The 25,179-nt window shown below is 40.0% G+C and overlaps 1 long non-coding RNA gene and 1 other non-coding gene across 3 annotated transcripts in view; both read left to right on the plus strand.

Moving 5' to 3' along the window:
• The window catches only part of LOC124777765, a 1,006,492-nt gene that overhangs the window by 443,288 nt on the left and 538,025 nt on the right, over nt 1–25,179 (plus strand). The window lies entirely within an intron of this gene.
• On the plus strand, nt 16,205–16,277 carry Trnaa-cgc. The gene has a single exon. It is a non-coding gene; the product is annotated as a tRNA-Ala (tRNA).

A 25,179-nucleotide genomic window follows, 5' to 3' on the forward strand; every position in this document is an offset into this window, starting at 1 on the left:
ATGAAAGCCGAAGTTTTAAATTTCATGTGGAAGAAATCGTTCACATAGAAGAATCGAACAAACATACCGTCGTTTTACTCTCGAACAGCTTCTCGTATGAATGACATAGTAATAAGCATCCCTGGCGTAGAGGAAACTCAGAAAGAGTTTTAAAATAAATGGATGGAGACCCAATTCGTTTTTACAAAGAGTACTGTACGGCACGGACCCCATACTTAGCTTACGTTTATCGCGAAACTCTCGCTCAGCATAAAATATCAAGCGACTGAAAAAAAGCACAGGTGACTCCCGTATAGAAGAAGGGATAAATAACAGACCAGAAAAATTATAGACCAATAACCCTAACATCGGTTTGCTACAGAATCCTTTAACGTACTATCGGTTCGAATACAATAAATTTTCTAGACAGAGAAACTTGTGTCCACGAATCAGCACGGTTTAAAAAACAATCGCTCGTACGAAACTCAGGTTCCACTTTCCTCACACGATATAGTGTGAACTGTGGATGAAGGGCAGACAGACAGATTCTATTTTTTAGATTTCCGGAAAGCATTTGCCATGGTACCCTTCTACAGACTGTTAGCGAAGGTACGAGGACACGGAACAGGTTCCCAGATATGTAAGTGGCTCAAAGACGTTTTAAGTAATAGAGCCCAGCATATTCTGGTCGAAGACGAATGCTCAACAGTGAAAAGGCTATCGTCGGTAGTGCCCCAGGAAACTTTGATAGGACCGCTGTTGTTTTCTGTATATGTAAATGATCTGGACGACAGGGTGGGCAGCAAACTGCAGTTGGTTGCTGATGATGGTGTGGTGTACGGGGAAGTATGGAAGTTCAGAGACTGTAAAAGGATGCAAGATGACGTAGACCAAATTTCTAGCTGGTGTGACGAGAGACAGCTAGCTCTAACAGTAGCTCTAAAAGTTAGTACAAATGAGTGGGAAAAACAAATCCGAAATGCTCGGATACGGCATTAATAGTGTCCTGCTTGACACAGCCACGAAAATATATGGACGAACGTTGCAAAGCGATAAGAAATGGAATGAGCAGGTGAGGATTTGGGTAGAGAATGGTCGACTTCGGTTTATTGGTAGACTTTTGGGACAATGTGGTTCATTTGCAAAGGAGAGCGCATATAGAACCCCAGCGCCACCTTATCTTGAGTACTGATCGAAAACTTGGGATCCGCACTACTAAGTAAAGGAAGACAACGAAGCAATTCAGAGGCGCGTTGCTAGATTTGTCACAGGTATGTTCGAACAACACGAAAGTGTTACGGAGACGCTTCCGGAACTCAAATGGAGATCCATGGAGGGAAGGCGACGTTCTTTTCGGGGAACACTGTTGAGAAAATTTAGAAAAAAATGGTTCAAATGGCTCTGAGCACTATGGGACTTAACATCTATGGTCATCAGTCCCCTAGAACTTAGAACTACTTAAACCTAACTAACCTAAGGACATCACACACATCCATGCCCGAGGCAGGATTCGAACCTGCGACCGTAGCGGTCGTGCAGTTCCAGACTGTAGCGCCTTTAACCGCTCGGACACTCCGGCCGGTCACTAGTGGAACAAGAAAGGAAATTACTTTTAGTGGTACTGGGTATGCTCTTCCGCGCACTGTAAGGTAGATTGCCGAGTAAGTATTTATATAGATGATGATGTTTATGAAAACTTATATAATCTGAAATTTCGCTTATATGTCATCATATTTTTGTTGTTGTATTTAGTCCGAAGTCTGGTTTCAAGCTAATCTATCCTGTGCACGAGGAGGACTCAAGAACGTTTGTTACTGAATGTTTGCAGGTTTGCAGCTACCCGATTTTGTCCACGCGGAAGTGTTACGTTGATGTATAGCTAATATAGATGCCAGTCGTTAAAAGAAAAATTGAAACAGGATCACAAGAAGCATGTTGCAGACAGGCAGTAAATTGTGTCACCAAAGGTGTTAGGATTTGGACAAATACGGGGTGTTCAAAAAGTCTCTCAGTGCCGTATGATTGTTAGCCTCCGCGTGCCGTATGATTGTTCGCCTCCCTGGGTTACTTCCCTTCAAGTGGACTCTCCCAACATTCCACTGTTCCGTTTATCTCAGCCAACGTCAGTAGTATCGCTGTTGTGTGTTGTTACGTGTTGACATTAACGTTCAGGTTCAGTTCTTTAGTTCGTTTGTTTCGTTTTCGTCACTGTTGAAATGCTAACCATTGAATAACCTGTGTTCTTAGTCGAACAAGTGTTCAAAGCTGGCGATAAATACACAGTTTTAGTTCGTCAAACATTTAATTCTGTTTTCCCGGAGACAACACTCCCACATTGTGATACTGTGCGAGATTTGATTAACAATTTCGAAGTACGGTTTCAGTGACAGATGCACCGAGAAGTGGTCGTCCTAGCGTTTTGTCTGAGGATAAGCTACTCGATATTTCCGATAAAATGTCAATGAGAAAACTCGCCCAGGAAATAGGTGTTAGTGTCGGAATGGCCCACAAAGCTGTAAGGAAAAAATTAGAACTTTTTCCATACAAAGTGACAGTCGTGCAAGAACTGAAAAATACTGACCATGGCAAGAGACTGCAATATTGTCAATAGTTCAAAAATTTCATTCAACGAAACGGAAATGATATTCAATATGAAATGCTTTTCACTGATGAGGCATGGTTTCGTTTGTCGGGGTACATGAACTCGCAAAATTCTCGCATGTGGAGTACTGCAAATCCATTGTGTATTCATGAGGAACCACTTCATTCTGTGAAAATAGGAGTTGGGATTGCAATTTCTAGACGTCGAATTGTTGGCCCCATATTTTTCAACGAAACAATAAAGGCACAACGATACTGCAATGATATTCTGTACCCATTACAGGAGAACTTGTGTTAAGTGAAATACTAAATGGTTATGTTTTTGGTGATCGCATAATTACACAGGTACTTTGGCCTCTACGATCGCCTGACCTAACACCACCTGACTTTTTCTTCTGGGGTGCAGCGAAAGCAACTGTCTATAAAAACCGTCCAAAATCCTTCGATGAATTGAAAACTCTATTATCCACTTTCACTCTTTCTGTTACAGAAGAAATGTTACAGCTTATGTTTGGAAGCATGACTAGACGAATTGAATTGTGTATTCAACAACAGGGGGAGGGGGGCTAACTTGTATTTCACTGAGTTTCATTTCGGTATATTCACTGCGGCATACGGCACGCGCGGCTAACAATCATAGGGCACTGCGGAGAAACTTTTTGAACATCCGGTATATGATACTTCGTAGCATTGTTTTAATGAAATATCCGTGGCAAGAGGTAATGCCCGAAATTTGGTGTTCTCAGCAAACTTTAGACATTGTGGATCTCGATGTACTGAATTCCCTAAAGATTCCAAAATGGAATGTCCCACGCTTCTCGTTCCAGCTACCATTCCGCTTACAAAGTCTGTTAATTACATCCGTGCGGCCACACCATAATACAAACGACAGCTTTGCTAATGAAGTGCTTTTTGTATACCTTGTGTACGTGATACTACTGCTATCTGTATATGTGCGTATCGCTGTCCAATGACTTCCGTCACCTCATTGTATAGTTCTGCATCATGTAAGTCACTTGTTCCATCATAGTAATTTTAAATGACACTTCAGTATGTTAATTTTGTTACCTATGGTTAAAACATCTAATATTAATTCTTTTATAAGAAACAGACTATTATTTTTGTAATATTCAGTATAGTTTAGACCAGTCACTACTGAATTCAGTAAATAACAAAGCACAGCACTCAGTATATTGCACGCATAGAAATTTCAGTTTTTAGTTATTCAGAAGTAAAACTTAAAATTTTTTTATTTATATTCCCAAATGACTGCAACAGTACTTCAGAAGTTCAATTCTGACTGTCGTAAATTTTCAGTGTAAACGAACATGTCAGTCAGCTACAAGACGGACTCTACGCAGCGTTTGTGCATTATAAAAAGAAAAAGTGATTGTGCCATGCTTATAAATGCGGAAAATAGGACCAACAATGAGCAGAATAGAAAGCAAATGCATTTAATAAGTAACATGTTGAAAATTCACAATTTTAGAATTGTAGGAGCTAAACAAAATTTCTTATATCACACACGGCATATGCCTTATCCAGACACTGCCAATGTTTTTCACAGTGTGCTAATTGAATATTTCAATACGTATTAGGCCTATGCCAATTGAAGACGGAGGTAGCGCAAAACGCCCATTGGTATAAATAAGCATACATAAAAAATATGGGTTGTCGCTGTATTTTTTAAAGTAATATAATTCACATGCACAGAGATCAACAAATAGTAAAATTTTGAAATGGCTAAATTACCTGCAGTTTTAGTAATACCTACAAAGCTCTATTTGATGCAATTACTAATGCAAATTTACTTTTCGGATCAGTTTTTGAAACTGTGGATTGAGAACGAAAAAGTAATTGAAAGTGGACAAAAATAAGTTTAGAGCACAGTACAAAGCAAGGAACTTCAAATTGGTTCAAATGGCTCTGAGCACTATGGGACTTAACATCTGAGGTCATCAGTCCCCTAGAACTTAGAACTACTTAAACCTAACCAACCTAAGGACATCACACAATTCCATACGCGAGGCAGGATTCGAACCTGCGACCGTTACGATCAAGCGGTTCCAGACTGTAGCGCCTAGAACCGATCGGCCACACCGGCCGGCTAGCAAGGAACTATCCATACTTGTTTAGTTTCACGAACAGTACTTAGAATATGCGTGCATGTAAACCCGCATGTTTCGCTGAGAGTTACTGCACATGATCGACTTACTGTTGCGAGTTCGGTACGTCATTAGCTTGGGCGTTTTAGCAGAGCACGCAATGACAGGCGACAGTCGATGACAGAGCTATCGCGTGTAAAACATGGTACGAGGTGAACTTTATTCTTGTTAATATAGTTCCACGACAGACCAAGAACTGCAGATTCTGCAAATTGGTCATGATGTGCGCATTTAAATGAACAGTGGCATGTGTCAAAAATATGGCTGCCATTAGCAGAGTGCGAACAAAATCACTTGACTGGTAGATGCGTAGTCGGAAGCGCGCGCGCGGAGAAAACGGTAGTGGCAAGCAGGCACGGTACTGGAAACCCTGAGTGCTGAAGGGGATATGCTGTTCTAAACTGAAGCATTCTCTCATATTATTTTGTAAATTTTAAGTGGAGCCCCTCCATGCCCACGCTTCCATGGTGACCATTCAAAAAGATGTACTGTCGTCTCTGCTTTGGTTGCATCTAAAATGAATTCAGCTGAATATGCAAGAAAAGTGTGGATTGGATTTGTTTTTGTCTGGCTTGTTAACTATTGGCAACTTACAGAGAACGGTCATAAGTGGTGAATTTTGAGTGAAACGTACATTTCCCTCGTTGCCATGTAAAAATGTGATTCTTTGGCAAAACATGTTGAAGTTTACACAATATCACCTCACTAACATGTTATGCAGACGTAAGTGCGAGACAATTATGAAACAGTTATTTATTAATTTTAAAGTGAAGACCTGAGGAATAATAACATCAAAGGCTTATGAAAAAAACATGAAATGAACGTCGAATGTCTTTACTTATGTTGTTCCAAAACCTAGGGCATTTCACATCTCACCAGCTATCGATGGACCTTAAGAATTACATTCTGTCATCGAGAAGTCTGTAGTTAGGGGAATAACCAGGTGGGCGTTGAAATTTCGCATAATAACCGTATTGAAAAATACTCTCTTCTTTGTGTGCAATCATTCACCAAATTGTCATTTCGATATCTCAAACCGTTTATGAAATATGAGGATTGTTGTGGATATTTCGTTCTGACTTCATCGCTGGCGCGCGCGGTCAGAAACTAGTGTGCTACATCAGATCAGTTTTCTCGAGATTGTTGGTAGATACCTCCACCCAAGCCCAATGAAGAATTCAGCATGCCAGCAAAATTTCATGCGCAGCAACATGTTATGTAAATGCACCAGACGCAAAATCGTTGTGAACCCTACTTTTCATTATAAACTTTTTCGAATTTCGCGCAATGTCTTACTTAAGTGCAAGTATCACAAACCTGTGACCATTAACGAAATGATGGGTACGCCATCAAGAAGCTGACGTATCAAACTAGAAGTAAAGCAAAAACGATATTTTTAACTAATAGTTCCTGTAGAATCATTTGAAAAAGTTTGCGGGGTATGCACTTCGATTCTGTCATTGCAGCGTTTTGCCGGCTGGCATTAAGCGGGAGAGCAATGTCGGCTCCCCTTCCCAACAAACGAAGGAACTCGCCCACCGCTTTGGACGAAAACTGGTCATTGTGCGTCGGCGACCGTATCCTGTACGCACTTTTTTCTAGTAATGTGTGTGGTGTTCGTGTCAGGAAAAATTTTTCCAGAGACGATATATACAAATCCGAGAATGAGCTCCATAAATACTACTCAAAGATTTGAAATATGTTCTTGGACGCATGTTTCAGCTTATCAGGGAAATGTGAATAATCATTTAAGCAAGTAAACCATGTTAAGTTACATTCCTTTCAATTTTTACCTGTATTTTCGTTACATTGTGATGGTCAAGACATTAAGAGCCATTCTCAACATCTTTTATGTGCTGTACTAAAGCGATAACGAAATTAATTTTACATTGAAGTAAATCATAGGTCAATTTTTGATGTTGTTATGCTTTATTATTGGAAATATTGGTAATTGAAGTCTTGGTACCATAATCTGAAACGGTTTGGAGCTTTCACATTTCTAGTTTTGAGAGGTTTTACACTACTGTTTCGTTGAATTGCCTAGCCAGTGAATAGAGAGTATCTCTGTCCTAACCCATACGTGCACTCAGTTACCAAGTAAACAATGTTAAGTATCGATTAAAGCAATTTTAAGAATAACATTTTGAATAGAATTAACCATGGTAAATGTATGACGTTGCTTTAGAAGTATTTGAAAATAATGACTTAGCTGAATAAGTAAATTACAATGGATGTACTTCAAATATCTCACTTATGAGATTGTATTGAAACTGTAGTGTGCAGTTGCTCAGAATAACCAACTTCTCCCTATCCACTCTGAACAGCCGAGGTCTTATATTGTACTCTTCAACCACTGATGCTTCGCAGCAGTTCCATGGACCGCCGCGAAGCAGCAGTCGTTGCGAGAGAATAATTGAGCTGTGCACGTCTGTTCGCAACCCAAGCCACAGCTGCCGTCAGCCTTTTATGGATGCAGCTGGTTTCGGAGTGGAATTGTCTATTGAAGAAGTGAATAAATACACTTAAATATTGAACGTATCTCGCAACTGCCAACACGATCAGCTTAAGAAGAGAGTCTCTTGGTTTCAGGCGTGTGAAAAGTTTTATGAGGCTTTTGCTGCAAAAACGTTTCGAGAGATAAATGATATAGGCAACCATAAACTTTGAATTGTTTGCGTTTCCATTGACGTCTTGAATGTACTTCATTGTGCCCATTCGAAACTTGAAATATTTCTAACCAGCATATGCTTTCCTCCCTGTCTAGAGCTCTTTCATTTGAATCTTTAGTCAATAATAATAGTTTGATATGTACCAATATAGTCCTCTTCCCGATTCCATAAATAACCGTACTCTCGTCTTATACGCCTGATTGCAAATGAGTTGATGTGTTAAGTGCCGGCCGGGGTGGCCGAGCAGTTCTAGGCGCTACAGTCGGGAACCGCGTGACCGCTACGGTCGCAGGTTCGAATCCTGCCTCGGGCATGGACGTGTGTGATGTCCTTAGGTTAGTTAGGTTTAAGTAGTTCTAAGTTCTAGGGGACTGATGACCTCAGAAGTTAAGTCCCATAGTGCTCAGAGCCATTTGAACCATTTTTTATGTGTTAAGTACTTAACTAAAACAAGGGATCGCTTGGTAGGACATGTTCTGAGGCATCAAAGGATCACCAATTTAGTACTGGAGGGCAGCGTGGAGGCTAAAAATCGTAGAGGGAGACCAAGAGATGAATACACTAAGCAGATCCAGAGGGATGTAGGCTACAGTAGGTACTGGGAGATGAAGAAGCTTGCACAGGGAAGAGTAGCATGGAGAGCTGCATCAAACCAGTCTCAGGACTGAAGACCACAACAACAACAACAACAACAAGTACGTGGCGTTAAGCATTTAAAACTTACATGTTTGAAGACACAAAAACGCTATTTATGTTGGTTTTATTATTAACCTTTATACTAATGAAAACACCCCAATGTTTGTGACGACATATTCCTGAACTATGTATCTTACAATTAAAAATTTTGCAGGTACGTACATTGAGTGATATACTTGGATACTGCCCGCAAAAATATGTTGAAAAAAGAGCTAGTAGTAAAGAGGTAACAAAATGTCGTGCATGAGGTTGAAATTTTACTGCATGAGCAGCAAAAATGTAGTAACCGATATACTTTTTCCTTTGATTAATTTCTGTGTATGGGTGCGGCAGTGAGAAGTTTGGGATAAGGTTTGGAATTAATATGTCAAGTTTGTTGGAAATCGCGAAGTACAACTATTCTCACGTTCTGGATGAATAAATTCTGATTAATTTGCGCGGCGTTAATTACACTGCCTCAAGTCATATACGCAGTTTGTAACTACAGTACTTGCCTTTCAGTGTTAACCTTTAACGTAAGATTTTATCTCTTAATGGGTAGATTATGGCAGCGTTCGCTCGGTACTTATTTGAAACGCTTGATGTTTGTTGCCCTGGAAGCTCTTAGATAGGCAACCAGCAAGAGGAATCGTGTGACTATTTTAGTCATTTTGGTAGTCCAGCTACTGGTATTTCAGCTGCTTGAGTGTATAGAAGCTACAGTGCATACTTTTTTCTGACTGCATTCCTACTGCTTGCCTTCCAGCTTACTACTGCTGCGCGATTTTTGCAGCGATGTCGCTAGGTGTGTACTGAAACTATTTCTGATGGCCCGAGCACGCGTGGTTGTTACTCGTTCGTGTCCCTTGTGCCTAAAGTTACCAGGCGCGTCACCTTTTCTTCCAGTGTATATACCCTGAAGAGCCAGAGAAACTGGTACACCTGCCTAATATCGGGTAGGGCCCCCGCGAGCATGCAGCAGTGCCGCAACACTAGGTGCCATGGACTCGACAAACGTCTGAACTACTGCTGGAGGGAACTGACTCCATGAATCCCGCGGAGCTGTCCACAAATCCGTAGGAGCACGACGGGAAGGAGATCACTTCTGAATAGCACGTAGCAAGGCATCCCAGTATATGCTCAATAATGCTGAGTAAGGTCTGGGGTGTATGGTGGCCAGCAGAAGTATTTAAACTCAGAAGAGTGTTCCTGGAGCCACCCTGTAGCAATTCTGTACGTGTCGGGTGTCGTATTGCTCTGCTGTAATTGTCAAAGTCCGTCGGAATGCACAATGGGCATGAATGGATACAGGTTGATCAGACAGGATGCTTACGTCCGTGTCACCTGTCAGAGTCGTATCCACCCGCATGAGGGGTCCAATATCACTCCAACTGCACAACCCCCACATCATTACAGAGCTTGCACTAGCTTCAGCAGTCCTCTGCTTACGTGCACGGTCCATGAGTTCATGAGGTTGTCTCCATACCCGTACACATACTTCCATTAGATAAAGTTTCAAACGAGAGTCGTCCGACCAGACAACATGTTTTCAGTCATCAGTAGTCCAATGTCGGTGTTGATGGGCTCAGGCGAGACGTAAAGCATTGTGTCGTGCAGTCATCAAGGAAGCACGAGTGGGACTTCGGCTCCGAAAGCCCATATCGAGGATGTTTCGTTGAGTCGTTAGCACGCTGACAGTTTTTGACGGCCCAGCACTGAAATCTGCATCAGTTTGCGGAAGAGATGCACTTCTGTCACGTTGAACGATTCTCTTCAGTGGTAGTTTGTCTCGTCCTTGCAGGACCTTTTTCCGGTCACAGCAATGTCGGAGATTTGATGTTTTACCGGATTCCTCGTATTCGCAGTAGACTCGTGAAATGGTCGTTCGAGAAAATCCCCACTTGATCGCTACTTCGGAGATGCTGTGTCCCATCGCTCGTGCCCCGACTGTAGCACCACTTTCAGAATCACTTAAATCTTGATAACCTGCCATTGTAGCAGCAGTAACCGATCTAAGAACTGCGTCACACACTTATTGTCTTATATAGGCGTTACCGACCGCAGTGCCATATTCTGCCTGTTTACATATCTCTGTATTTGAATACGCATGCCTATACCAGTTTCTTTGGCGCTTCCGTGTAGATTCACGCCATCGGTAAGCGTAAGGAGGGCTCAAACATAGCATGTTACAGCCACTGCATGTTATGAAGATAACTGGTTGAATCGTTACACGACAGTAAACATACAACAATAATTGAAACAGTAAGCTAAGGTCGTTCAGCGACAAGTGTCGGTTAGTCAGAAGAGAATATGTTTCTTGTTTTCTGCATGCACAGTTCTGTTGCAGTATGGGTAATAGGGGCATCACAGCGTGGGAGTGTATGGCGCGGCAACTGGAAACATACACCACAGTTGAACTACATATGTAGGATTGAACGATTCTTGGGAGCAAAACGTTTAAACTTCATACAAATTCACCGTGAAATTTAGGCGGTGTGTGGACCAAATGCGATGTCTCGTCCGGTCGTAATGAAATGTTGCCAATAGTGTGACCAAGCGGCACAGACGTGGTTGTTGCCTGATCGGAAAGGGAGGCTACCGACATCGACCATAGAAGGCAAAGTCCAGGCAGTAGAGGCAATGGTTCGCAGGAATCGCAGATTTTGCGAAGATACGGCGTTCACAGAGCCGTTAACACATGACTCCGTGACCGAGGAGAGGATTTATATCGTTGAGGAACTGAGGGATTGTTAGAACATTGCGATAGTTGCTAAAAATACTTGGTAATTTTGCTGAAGAATAGTGTCTTGTACACTCTCCGACAGGGACGGAAATCAGTAAACGTTAAATACGTGTACTGACAAACAAATGATTACAATTTCAGAAAATTAGGATGATGTATTCAAGAGAAAGAACTTCACAAATTGTGCAAGTCAGTAACGCGCTGGTCCACCTTACTCTTACGTAAGCAGTTATTCGGTTGACAGAATTGTTCGATCTTCTCCTGAGGGATAGCGTGCCAAAATTCTGTCCAATTGGCGCTTTAGATCGTTGATTTTGCGCTTCAGTGCAAAGGTAGTGCATCGTTTATTTTTTTTTTCTTTTAAATACTGTGTATCTGCGTGACTTTAAAGCGAAATGCAACATTCAAAAATGTTACTAGGGCTCCTATAATAATGTGTAGCTTACTTTTTCAAGGCTCCTCACAGGATTTACCGTTCTACGTTGCTTTGAATGCCTCTGACATAGCACACACTGTCTCCTCCTGTTCGACTCCCCCACTCTTAGCCGATTATTTACAGGCTCTCACCCCAAACAATTTCCTCGTCGTAGTAGTTTAGTCTCTTGAGAGTGTTAAAACATTAGAGAATATCCTTACCAGCTCGCTATATGTTAAACGTTAATTCATGACAACATTTGAAACAGGAAGGTTAACACAATGGACTCGCATTCGGAAGGACGAAGGTTCAAATCCGCGTTCGGTCAGCTTGGTTTACGTGTTCGATGGTTTCCCTATATCGCTCCAAGCCAACGGCGCGATGATTTCCTTGAAAAGGCACTGCCAGTTTCCTTCTCTATTCTTGTATTCTTTCTAGCGAGTGCGTGCTTTGTCTCTAATGGGATCGATACCAGCAGGCGCTAAGCCATTACATTCATTCCTTTTTTCCCAAAGACTATTAAAACAGTATACAGCCTCATCTTCATAAGATATAGTTAATAAAGACTACTTTCTGTACTCTATATCCGGAGCAATTTACATGAAAAAGGAATGCAAAACAGGAATAAAATTACCATGCAAGCCATTCCTTAAAGTCGGATACTAAATTATAGTTCCCGCTGAAATTGTATAAGGCTGGGAACAACTACTTCAAGCACAGGGAGCGTATTAAACATAATTTTGATGAAGAATTAATAATGCCGTAAAACAGAGCATGTGAATTTAATACAGTGAACTATGTAGTAGAGACAGTATTCAAGAGATTCCGCGAAACGTTTCAGCTAACTTCCGATTATTCATTATTTCGATGAACATGAGCCTTTAATTTATTTACGTCAGCTTCTTATAATGTTTTTAAGAAGCACTTGCAGTGTAATTTAATGAGTTACCCGCCTCTGATGTCTACTCTATATTTTATTAAACATATACTCTATATTTTACTAACGCTTTCGTCCTTCCGTCCGCTGTCACTTCAGTTTCTGTTCCAAAAACTTTGCATTTGCTTGCAGGAGGATAAAACATTAACAGAATAACGTATCTTTACTTTAGTAGTTCACGAATATAGCTACGTAGGAGTAGGCCATCACATGAAAACGAATGATCGTAACTAATGTTTGCATTAAAACAACGTTCCAACAGGGGTGGAAGAATCAAAATTCATCCCTGGATAAATAACTGATGTAATGCGATGGCCACGTTTCTGTGTAGTGAACAATGCGTTTTATGTACTGACATTCTGTTACTGGACGCCGTGCGTTATTAATGGTTCACAGCGGCCGAAATGCGTTACACTTAATAAAAATATAATGATGGATGATGGATCCAGCTCTTTTAATTCATAATTTATACATCAGACAAATACACGAGTTTAGTCCAAGGCTTTCCAAGTGAACATTTAACAAACGTTTTTCCCTGGTCACCCAGTACTTTACAGAAACGAACGATACTTTCAGTAACGTGTGTTTCAGTATTTGTAATTTTATCCAGCTCTTATATTAACAATAACGATTAGAGGTATAGGGCTTATTCAATATTATTTTGGAGTCATTATACGTATTTAGGAAAACACTAACGCAGTACGCAATTATAAGGAAAATTAGAAAATATTCGAAGTAAGGTATGTCAGAAAAATGATTAGGATCAGTGAGCGAGAGCGTTTCTCTTGACTGAAAGGTTGTCAGTGAACAGCTTGTTGCATACGGCAAAAAATTGCCTTAATTTAATAAACGTCATATGAGAATCCACTGTACTAACGGCGAATTGTCACCCTTGGTAATTTTGGTTTCGTTTGACGTGATACTGTATACATTTCAAGATGTAGCTTTAAAACCGCCGTGGTGTGTGTGTGTGTGTGTGTGTGTGTGTGTGTGTGTGTGTGTGTGTGTGTGTGTGTGTGTATATAAGGCCACGGCTGCAGAATACTGACCGAGTCCTAAACACTGCGTATGACGTCAGCAGTGAGTGGTGACATGGGAGATAAGTTGGTAACAAACAATTCGATTGGCGAGACGGAGAGTCATAGGGTGTCAATGAGATGTAAGTACGTGGCAGGGGTAAATTTTGCAGTACAATACAGAAGACGGATCTGGATTATTGGATACACTTTGCTGCAAAGCATGATGTAAGATACTACAACCTGTACTGGTAGGTTGTTCAAGACTTTGTTCACCGCGGATCCCTTGATGCTATATAAGAGCAACATGCTATGTTCTGGCACCGGATTTCGCCTACTCCCTTCTCTCATCGTCATCAACCAATATAAACATAACACCGCGATGTACCCATCCATCTATTACAAACCTATCACCTGCGGTATACAAATACATACACGGCACAATTCACATGTCTGTCCTTGTGCGGGGCGAGGGAAAACTCTCTCCAACTCGGCGACTGTACTTACCCCGTGTTGTCTTCTACCCAATAACGCCATACGATTTGAAAAATGTCGTCTTACCACCTAGAGCTCCCGAGAAAATTTTCCATTTCCACGAATAGTTACAGTTGTCTGCGCATCCTCAGGTTCATTAAAATATTCACAGCATCATGTTAGGGGAAATTTTAAATCATTATCGTTAGGTGATAAACACACTGTTATATTACGAAGTGATAACAGTGTATAGCTCATGGATTCATCACGATACTGTGATTACTTTTATGAACCTGATGATGCGCAGACGATTGGCACTTGTTGTATAAACAGGGAATTTTTCTAGCAGCACAAGGCGATATATGACATTTTCCAAATATGTAATAGTTGTGGGGCACCACCTCCTGAAAAAATAATGTCATACTACTCTGCTGTTATGTTTATGTGAATGGTAGAGTATGATATGTTTCTAAACAGGGCTTGAGTAGAGGAGGTGGGTTAACGAATAAAAAAATACAAGGGGTCAATTAAAAATTACGTGTTGCTGTTCATATCTTCGTAACGAACAAAATTACAACAAGGCAATAATGCAGGTTATATCCCCCTGGTAATTAAAAACATTTAGCGATAGATTTTTTATTTTGCTTATAGACAAAACGTTGCTTGAAGTTATCACAGAAAAAAAGCTCTTATCATTGTGTAGGTGTAGCTGTAAATGATGACAAGCTATTCAGTTATCATTTTTCTGACAAAGAGATCATTTTTGCAGAATGACATGAACTGTATGGTTGGAAAATCGAACGAAGAAAATCAGAAATGAGGTTTAACAATTAATTTAAAGAAAACGGTTTATTTGTTTGCTGGAGGAGTGAGTCAAGGTCTGAATATTTTGGGGTAATAAGGCTTATTAACCCTTATAAATATCTGGTAGTCTTTATTAGCAAAGATGGAGCCAGTAAAAGCGAAATTAAGAATCGCATTGGGCAAGGTTGAGAAGCAAACAAACAATTAAATCGATTTTTTGGAGCACACGTATTAGATCAGAAACGAACAGTAGGATATTTAAAATTACTGTAGGAATTATATCAAAGTATGAAGCGGACACTTGCGGAATAACTGGAAGAATTGAGAGGACGTATTGTCAATCAAGATGGAATTTTGGAATTGTTGCTGATGGCTGACATCAGGCATAAAATTAAATACGAAGACATAGATCAGAGAATGAACCTGAGCGCCACTGTAACGGGTACAATCGAAGCTAAATGACTCGGATTTTATGACCATGTATGCCATTTTGAGGAGGATAAATGGACTAAGAAGATGATGGAATGAATTCAAATTTGCAGTATGTCAGGAGTTTGCCGACGGAAGGTTCGAACCAGGATGGGATAACCAACTATAATTTTGTACTAAACCTCTGTCTTTTCTTTATAAAAAAGGGTAAATGGGACAATGAACCGGTATGTACACTTTTGGCTGAAAATGATATTTTAGTACTATAGTTCGAAAATTCCTCTATTTTATGATGCCAGGATGAGACCTGTCCATGAGACCATTTCAGAACAACGTAGACAATGAACTTGAAGATGTCAGCTATTTGGCGCACGAATCAGACATGTCCAGTTATTTGCCTGCATCAAGCAGTAGTCAGATTCTGGTATGTGAAAGGAGTATTGCAAGAATTTTTGCAGTGACATCTCAGTTTACAAAATCTCGTGCTTAAACAAAAATACATTTATTTTATTTATGTAATATAAACAGTTTCCAGCTCCGGTAACAGTTACTTCTGCCAATACAATGAGACTTGCGAGCGGAAACTGTCTGCACTATTTCATTAACAATACACTTGACAAAAAAATACCACATTCGCATATTTATTTCTGACAACTGCAGTGCACAAAATGAAATTCACAGCATGGCGCAATATATGCCCACAAGTATTCATGGGATCCTTCAAGACAATAACTCACGCATTTTAGTTACTAGGTAGTAGCTTTGTACCTTTTGACCACAGCTTTGGGTTAACTGAAAAGGAAAGAGGGACATGGAAGAATACATCCAAAAAGTACACTGTCAATGATGTTACACGGCATCTATTTTTGTACTTGTCGTCCTGCTGAAAAGGTCGATTCGGTCTTACATTGCTAGAGCAGATAGTGAGATGTTTGCTATTTCAAAGTTCAGTCTTTGAATAGACAGAGCACAAGCATGTAGTTCGCTGTAGTATATCATCATCACAACTTAGTTATCAAGTTAGTTGAAGAATTACAGCAGCCAGCAGCTTTTTTATGCACTTCTGTTTATGCCAATATGCGTTTCCGGCTTTGACCCATCTTCACTGGATTAATTGGAATCTTCAGTTAGTTCATCAATAAAACGTCGCAGCTGACTTTCTACTCTGCTTGTTATTCCGATTTTCTGGTTTATAGATGTGGCACAAACACTTTTTCACTTGTACATCGCACAAAAACAGTGCCCTAACAATAAGCTGAACAGAAAGCCAACTGTACCATCCAAACTACTGTCACCGAGCGAGGTGGCGCAGTGGTTAGCGCACTGGACTCGCATTCGGGAGGACGACGGTTCAATCCCGTCTCCGGCCATCCTGATTTATGTTTTCCGTGATTTCCCTACATCGTTTCAGGCGAATGCCGAGATGGTTCCTTTGAAAGGGCACGGCCGATTTCCTTCCCAATCCTTCCCTAACCCGAGCTTGCGCTCCGTCTCTAATGACCTCGTTGTCGACGGGACGTTAAACACTAACCACCACCCAACCATCACCAAACTACTGTCGAAGTTTTAACGATGTACTTTTGAGGATTCCAATACGTATTGCGACAACTGAAGACTGATGAAAGGCCGAAACGCGTATTGGCATAAATAAATAAAAGTAATTTTAAAAAATGTGGTTGCTGTATTTCTTCATATTACGTACACTGAGGTGTCAAAAACCAAGGGATTCCTCCTAATATCACGTCCAACCATCTCTCTCCCGGCGTAGTGCAGCAACTCGACGTGGTTTGTACTCGACAAGTCTTGGAAGTCTCCTGCAGAAATATTGAGCCGTGCTGCCTCTTTAGCCGTACATCATTGCGAAAGTGTTGCCGGTGCAAGATTTTGTACACGAACTGATCTCCCGATTATGTCCCATAAATGGTAGATGGGATTCGTGTCGTGAGAGGCCAAATCATTCGCTCGAATTGTCCAGAATGTTCTTCAAACCAGTCGCGAGCAATTGTGGCCCGGTGACATGGCACATTGTTAGCCAAAAGAATTGCACATTGTTCGGTTGTAAATGGCCACCAAGTAGCCGAAGATAACCATTTCCAGTCAATAATCGGCAATGCGTGAAATTTGGTATCCTCGGCACAGTGTTGACACGAAGGATCTCGTAATATAGAATTCCATAACGATTTCAGAAATTAAATATCACATATGTCTAGCTCCAATTACTATTCCACATCAGAGGCTTTTAATTCCCGTCGTGCGGCCATAATCACGTCGGGAACCTTTTCACGTGAATCACCCGAGGACAAATGGCAGCTCCGCTAATGGACTGTCCCTTTTATGCCTTGTATACGAGATACTGTGGCCACCCGTATATGTACAAATCCCTGTCCAGCAACTTACGTTGTCTCAGTGTAATCCACAAACAGGGAGCTCAGCAACCAGTAAAATGGACAAATTATCGTTATCTACCAGTATTTCGTCGTTCAGGATGCCTCAGCTACACATTTTCCCGAGGAAAAATTTTATGAAGTGCCGCTACCAGTTACATCTGAGGAATATAAAGACGTCGTGAAGCTTGCCAAGAAATGTAAACCAGTCTCGGACATGGAATTTTGTAATAAGTGGATCTGCGACAGAACCGTAAATGTAAGCCACATCCAGTGTATCAGAAGGAGAAGCACACTGAACGAATTAACCTTGAACAGGTATGACTCTCATCACAGTATCCCCGTATATGTCATTTTTAAACTCCTCATAATATTCAGCAACCTGCAAAATGCTACTAGTTGTTGTTTCTTTAATCACTTGTTCATTCATTAGATATCATATTCGTAAAATAAATTTTTTTGGTGCAAGAGAGAGACAAGTCTACATCTCCATCTACATTTATACTCCGCAAGCCACCCAACGGTGTGTGGTGGAGGGCACTTTACGTGCCACTCTCATTACCTCCCTTTCCTGTTCCACCCGCGTATGGTTCGCGGGAAGAACGGCTGCCGGAAAACCTTCGTGCGCGCTCGAATCTCTCTAATTTTACATTCGTGATCTCCTCGGGGGGTATAAGTAGGGGGAAGCAATATATTCGATACCTCATCCAGAAACTCGTCCTCTCGAAACCTGGACAGCAGCCGGCCGGAGTGGCCGTGCGGTTCTAGACGCTACTGTGTGGAACCGAGCGACCGCTACGGTCGCAGGTTCGAATCCTGCCTCGGGCATGGATGTGTGTGATGTCCTTAGGTTAGTTAGGTTTAATTAGTTCTAAGTTCTAGGCGACTGATGACTTCCGAAGTTAAGTCGCATAGTGCTCAGCGCCATTTGAACCATTTGAACCTGGACAGCAAGATACACCGCGATACAGAGCGCCTCTCTTGCAGAGTCTGCCACTTGAGTTTGCTAAACGTCTCCGTAACGCTATCACGCTTACCAAATAACCCTGTGACGAAACGCACCGCTCTTCTTTGGATCTTCTCCATCTCCCCTGTCAACCTGACCTGGTACGGATCCCACACTGATGAGTAATTCTCAAGCATAGGTCGAACGAGTGTTTTGTAAGCCACCTCCTTTGTTGATGGACTACAATTTCTAAGGACTCTCCCAATGAATATCAATCTGCCACCCGCTTTACCTACAATTAATTTCATACGATCATTCCACTTCAAATCGTTCCGTACCCATACTCCTAGATATTTTACAAAAGTAACTGTTACCAGTGTTTGTTCCGCTATCATATAATCATACAATAAAGGATCCTTCTTTCTATGTATTCGCAGTACATTACATTTGTCTATGTTAAGGGTTGGATGGGGGCTTAATTAAATATGATGCAAATAATTTTAATTTTTAGATTTAGTAGCTGTCTGTTCGGTTACGCTGTCTCGTAACCGGTTGGCCCTGAGTGGTATTAGTACGCAATCTGACTGCATAGAATAACAACAAAGAATGAAAGGAAATTTCCGTTACCACAATTAATTAATTAAGTCCCCAGCGACTATAAAAGCTACGATACAAAAACTACGAACAACAAGGCACCAGTGTAACTGTTCTGTGTGTGGAAGTGTGATTCAACGTACACATCTGGCACGGTTCTTCCTCAATAAGACAAGATATTTTAAGTACCATTTACACTGAATTAATTAAATAAAACTGAAATACCATAATTGCACATAGAAACCCGAATTACAGTCTAATACATGAACACAAGCCAGATGCTTTGTTGACTGAACCTGTGACCAAGAGGCATTGTTAGTTAGGAAATTTAAAAAAAATAAAAAAATGTTTTTTACCTTCATATATATTGACTAAAAATACACTCTGATCATTACAACATCTCCATTCGAACAACATCTGCTGTGTAGCCCATCAAAACAACTGCACACGACATGGCCTCAAATAATACAGCTATCAACATCCTCTCAGTAAAGCACTAACTACCACAACTTCTGAACAAGCACTGCCAGTGGAGGCGGCTGAATAATGTTCTTTGGCGCAATCTCTGGCGCTGTGACTCAGTGTAGCCACCTTTCATATGTCCCTCCTCCACAGGCTAGAATTTGATGCTATTTTTGCCAGCATTGGTGGTGAAAATACCACCAAATTCGTCCAAAAAAAATACAGACAAAAATAGAAGATAATATTAATAAGTAAATATCACATAACTAGATAAATTTTGGCTTTGCACTGACCCCTCAATAACCTAATATATAAAATACAGTAAGGAATACAAATGTTTGCATACATGTGATTTTACATAATAGTTTACACAAGTATCATGTGGTTAAACAATTCAATCAATAGAGTCAGCAATGACGAATATGTGGAGGTAAGAGTCTCATAACATTTCATAAACAGTAAATACACAAAAAATCAGTTTATACAAATATTCACATAAAGTCTTGTCACTAGTTCAATAAACAAGTAGCTCTCCTCAGAGTAGTCGACAGTTCCAACAGTAGCACCCAGCAATGGTCAACAGCTGCAAATAGCAGTTATAACATTTCATCAGCAGTATTTAAACAGCTCCAACAGTGGCACCCAGCAATGGCGAGCAGGCGCAGACACCAACACGTGACATCATTTCAGGAGAAGCAGTTCCATTAGTGATACCCAGTAATGTTGACGGGTGCAGACACCAACAAGTGACATTATGTCAGTAGAAGCAGTTCCATCAGTGGCACCCAACAATGTTGAGCAGGTGCAGACTGCAACAAGTGACATTATGTCAGTAGATGCAGTTCAAATCAGTGGCACCCAGCAATGTTGAGCAGGTGGAGACAGCAACAAGTGACATTATTTCAGTAGAAGCAGTCCCATCAGTGGCACCCAGCAATGTTGAGCAGGTACAGACAGCAACAAGTGACATCATTTCAGTAGAAGCAGTTCCAACAGTGGCACCCAGTAATGTTGAACAGGTGCAGGTAACAGTCCATAACATTCACTATCACTAATCAGACAGTTCATCAGAGTTTATCACCAGAAATTAAACATTTCTAAGTGGCACCCATCAATGTTGAACAAGTGCAAGCACAAACAACAGTCTGAATGCACACACATTTGCTTTTACAAAATTATCATCAATGCTTTTACACTAAACATACAAATAATAATAAACACACAAATGATATCAGATAATTGTCACATTAAATATTACAAATACACAAATATCAGTAAACCTATAATATTTATGGGTGTCAGTGCAAGCCACAACAAACAAGTAAAATTATATTTAGGAGATAGGTCGGTACCAATTATTTGGGATTAGGAAAGGAAAACACACAAAACACACTCACTCACCTTTCATCCACATTAAGTACTACTGTGTAATTGAATAGTGTTAACTGTGTAAATGCAATTCTGTGAAAGATTTGATGTTCGACATGTGTATCAAGTAGTAGTGGCAGCAATGTATAACAGTCAATAATAGTTAGTCAACGTCATAGTCATCATGTCAAGACCAATGTTTGCCAAGCCAAATCAAAATGTACGGTTTCTGAACAACTGTCAGTTTGCCAAGATAGGCAAATATTTCCTCTCTCCAAAAAAAGTATGTACTGCTTATTGATTTAACAAAGTGTGTGTAGACAATCTTCCTTCCACTTGAGTGTTCTAGTCTGCCATCTTCATCCTCCTTGTTCCATATAAACCAACAAAAGAATATGCTCCTCACTTACTTTACCTCTTATCCACCAAAACTCCAATAATCATCAGCATCACATAATCTTAATACTTCAGTAGTACCTCTTACGTCGATACATATAAACCTTATCATCAATATCATTTACCTTACCTCTTGTCCACCAAAACTCCAATAATCATCAATTCACACAATCTCAATACCTCAATAATACCTCTTCAATACGTCGATACATATAAACCTTATCGCCAATATCATTTCACCTCCATAACAACTCTTTCCTCTAGTCAGTCTCCTCGAACAAGTACAGATAAAATCCTAGTGCAAACTTCAATTCAGCATCCCATACAATCCGAAGACACAATGTCCACACACAACCTCTGTGTAATCCATCTGACCCAAATCTTCTACTCATTACGAATTTTAAAATACATTTTGGTTACCTTATCCATCATTAAATAAAAGAAATGCATACATGACCTTTAACAGCCTTTAGTTTGAATAACTTTCAGTAAGTAAGTACGAGTATGGAGTATGAATGATTACATAAGACTTTGAACGAATAAATCGTAATATTTCACAGTGTGTACACCACTTCAAAAATCATGGCAAAACAGAAGCAAACATGTGGAGTATTTCTTGTGTCAAGTGTCACTTGCTATTTCAATTGTTCACGAAGAATGCAGTGTAATAACTGTCAGTGGTCTAAACCTAGTGTTGGTATGTCATGGCGTTAGCTTCCTTCCTGTTACCATAAATTTATACAGCTTCCATAAAACCTCCAGCTCATGTGACTTCAATGAAGTTTCTTGTACCAATGTCGTTCGTAGCATTATAGTAGTTCATTTTCTTATCTTAAAATATAAGGCACTGAGCGTAAGCAAAACATGCAATAGCGAGTAAATATACCAGTAGAGAACAGAATGTCAACAAGTGGATGCAGCACAATTCCTACAACGAGGCTCTGCCAAGCGAACAATATATAATTAATACGATAGTGTGACCTAGACTCCATGTTCGTACACAGTATATCAGCATTTCTATATACTAATTTAAAGAGTAGTTATGACAACAAAGCAGAAATGTGTAAATATGCAATCCATACGCAAAGCAGAAAATATATATCTTATATAATAAACAGGTCATTAGCATCATATCAGCATAAGCAAATAAATGTTCATATTTAATCTTATTAAGTAAACATGAAGGCGCAAGCAGATCAATCACAAAGTATAACCTACATACATAACCATATCAGCACACTTAATCAGGTGACAATTATAATTTAAATAAATAAGCACAGCTGGCACATAATAAAAAAATGTGACATCAGTGAAAAAGCATAGCAGCCAAGCGATGCATAATATACACAAGTAACAACCCTGTTCATTAATAAAACATTGTCAAAATCAGCAAATGTACGCAAGCACGTCGCCTCACAAGTAAATTCATAGATCATGAAATTTAGCACAAAGTATAAATCACGTAATCGCGAGTAATAAATTACGTCTAAAGTGCGTACATAAGTGGAAATATGTTACCTGAAAAATAAACTCAATTAATAGTTACCTTTTTAGTTTATTACTTTCTTCTTCGAAATTACATTCTTCCTGAAATTTTCTCGATAGCAAGTCCTCTTATCGTCGGACACACACAGAATTTACCTGAAGTTCGTAAATATTTTATACAACCGTATCCTGAAAAATACTGAACGTTAATAACATAATTTATCAAGTCACTATAGCTTTATACTGAATTTAATCGGAGAAATTAGACTGTGTATTTGTTTACGGCTGTCAGTGCATTCGCACTGAGCGCTCGATCAGCCGTAGGTTCGCGTGACGTAGGAAGTAATTGTTTGCTGTCAACGACTGCCTTGTGCGGCGCGCAGACTTGACTGTTGCTTTGAGTTTGTGCCGCCGCCAGAACACGGCGCGGTATCCTTGTAGTCTCCGTGTGTTTACGTATAACTGTTAGTTTCTCAAAAGTATGTCATTCCACAAAAATTTTAACGTTCGATATATGATGTATTCCCTTAGAGCGCCGAGATTTAAGAGTTTCTACTTCGACAGTGTTATCATGAATGATTTTGCGAACCCTATATGGACCGTTATAAAGCAGAAAAATTTGCGACACAAGCCTTTTCCTTTGTGAGACAAACGGTAAGACTTAATTAACACCTTTTGACCAACTGACAAGGTTTTTAAACGACCAGGACGTTTAGCTGATTTCTCTCTTCTAGCAGCCGCAGATGCAATATTTTGTAGAGCTAGGTTGACAACTTCAGAATGCCGCAGTTTCCGTGAAGGCGGAAAAGGAACAATTTCAGAAATGCGATTTGTCGGTGCTTTATTTTTTAATATCAATATAGGCGGCAAAGAAGTTGAATCATTAGGGAGTTCATTCAGAATGTTCTGAATGTATGAAGATACTGGTCCCACTTTCTGTGATTCTGATGACAATAAAGACGACACAATTTATTGATTTCTTTCATCCATCTCTCTGAAGCGTTAGATTGAGGGTGAAAAAGTGAAATGAAAATTGGTTTAATCTTACGACGCCGTAGAGTACGAAGCCAAATTCTAGAGCGAAACTGTGATCCATTATCTGATATAACCTTATCATCATGACCCACTTCTTCAAGAAAATATTTGATGAAAGCGTTAGATACTGAACGAGCTGTTGCTTTGCGTAACCGTGTAAAACACACATATTTTGATGTCAATTCCACTGCTACCAAAATGTACGCAAAACCATTAGTAGAACGAACCACTGGTCCGACCAAATCGACTGCAGCCATCTCCTTTAATTTCGCTGTAATGATAGGAAACAACGGTGCTCTGTGAGAAATAGTTGGCGGCTTAGCCTTTTGATATAATTTGCATTTGGCAAGAACAGATCGAATACGTTTTTCCATATTATTGAAGTAGCAATTTTCTCGCAATTTATGAAAGCATTTTCTGGGACCAAAGTGTGCATAACTGAAATGCGTATACCAAATCAATTTATTAACCCACTCATCAGGAATACAAACTAACCAAACAGAGTTGTCGACCGATTTTCGTTTAAAAAGAATATCATTGCGAACTAAATAATACTGTCTGATCGCTACGCTTCCCTTTCTCCTCCAGTTCTCCTTAATGTCCTTCCAGATTGGATCCTTATTTTGCTCCTTAGCGATGTCCTGGAGCGAAGACGAAATAAAATTTTCAAACGCAACACCTTGAAAATACATCAAACAATAATTGCTTTCTTTGCAGTCCTCTTCAGCACTTTGTTTCAAGCCCATAGGTGCACGTGATAAAGCATCTGCAATAACATTTGAAGAACCCTCTATGTAAACAATACTAAAATCAAATTCCTGTAGATACAGCGCCCATCGTGACAATCTTCCATGTGTTAATTTTGTTGACATAAGAAATTCCAGAGCTCGATGATCGGTGTAAACCTTAGTATGTCTGCCATACAAAAATGTCCGATATTTTGTGAAAGCCCATACAACAGCTAAGGCTTCAAGTTCCGTAATCGAATAATTCTTTTCTGATTTAGAGAGAACACGACTTCCAAATGCGATAGTTTTCTGTACTACAACGCACCTAGGCCTTTGTATGATGAGTCCGTCGCCAAACAGAAATCTTTAGATAAATCCGGATGTGAAAGAAGTGGAGCAGCAACTAAAGCATCACGAAGTTGTTCAAATTCTGATTGAGCTTCCTCATCCCAACACCAATTAGAATTCTTTCCAGATAGTTCACATAAACGAGGTGTGGCCAAATTATCCAATCTAACAAAGCGTCTAAGAAAATTACAGACACCAAGGAAATTACGAACATCACGTTTTGTAGTAGGAACAGCATAATTACGAATAGCGTTTAGTTTCTCTGGATCAGGAAGAATACCTTCTGTAGAAATAATATGACCAAGAAATTTCACCTGAGAACGACAAAATTCAGATTTTTACAAGTTCACTGTAATGCCAACTCTTGCAAAAATACGTAATAATGAATCCAAAATTTTGTTATGCTCACTCCACGAACGTTTAGCAATAAGAATATCGTCAACATACGAAGTAATATTGTCACGAAGATAAACAGGTAAAATTTCTTTTAAACTACGAATGAATGCTGCAGAAGATACAGTAAGTC

Source organism: Schistocerca piceifrons, chromosome 2 (assembly GCF_021461385.2).
Source record: "Schistocerca piceifrons isolate TAMUIC-IGC-003096 chromosome 2, iqSchPice1.1, whole genome shotgun sequence".
Taxonomy (NCBI): Eukaryota; Metazoa; Arthropoda; class Insecta; order Orthoptera; family Acrididae; genus Schistocerca; species Schistocerca piceifrons.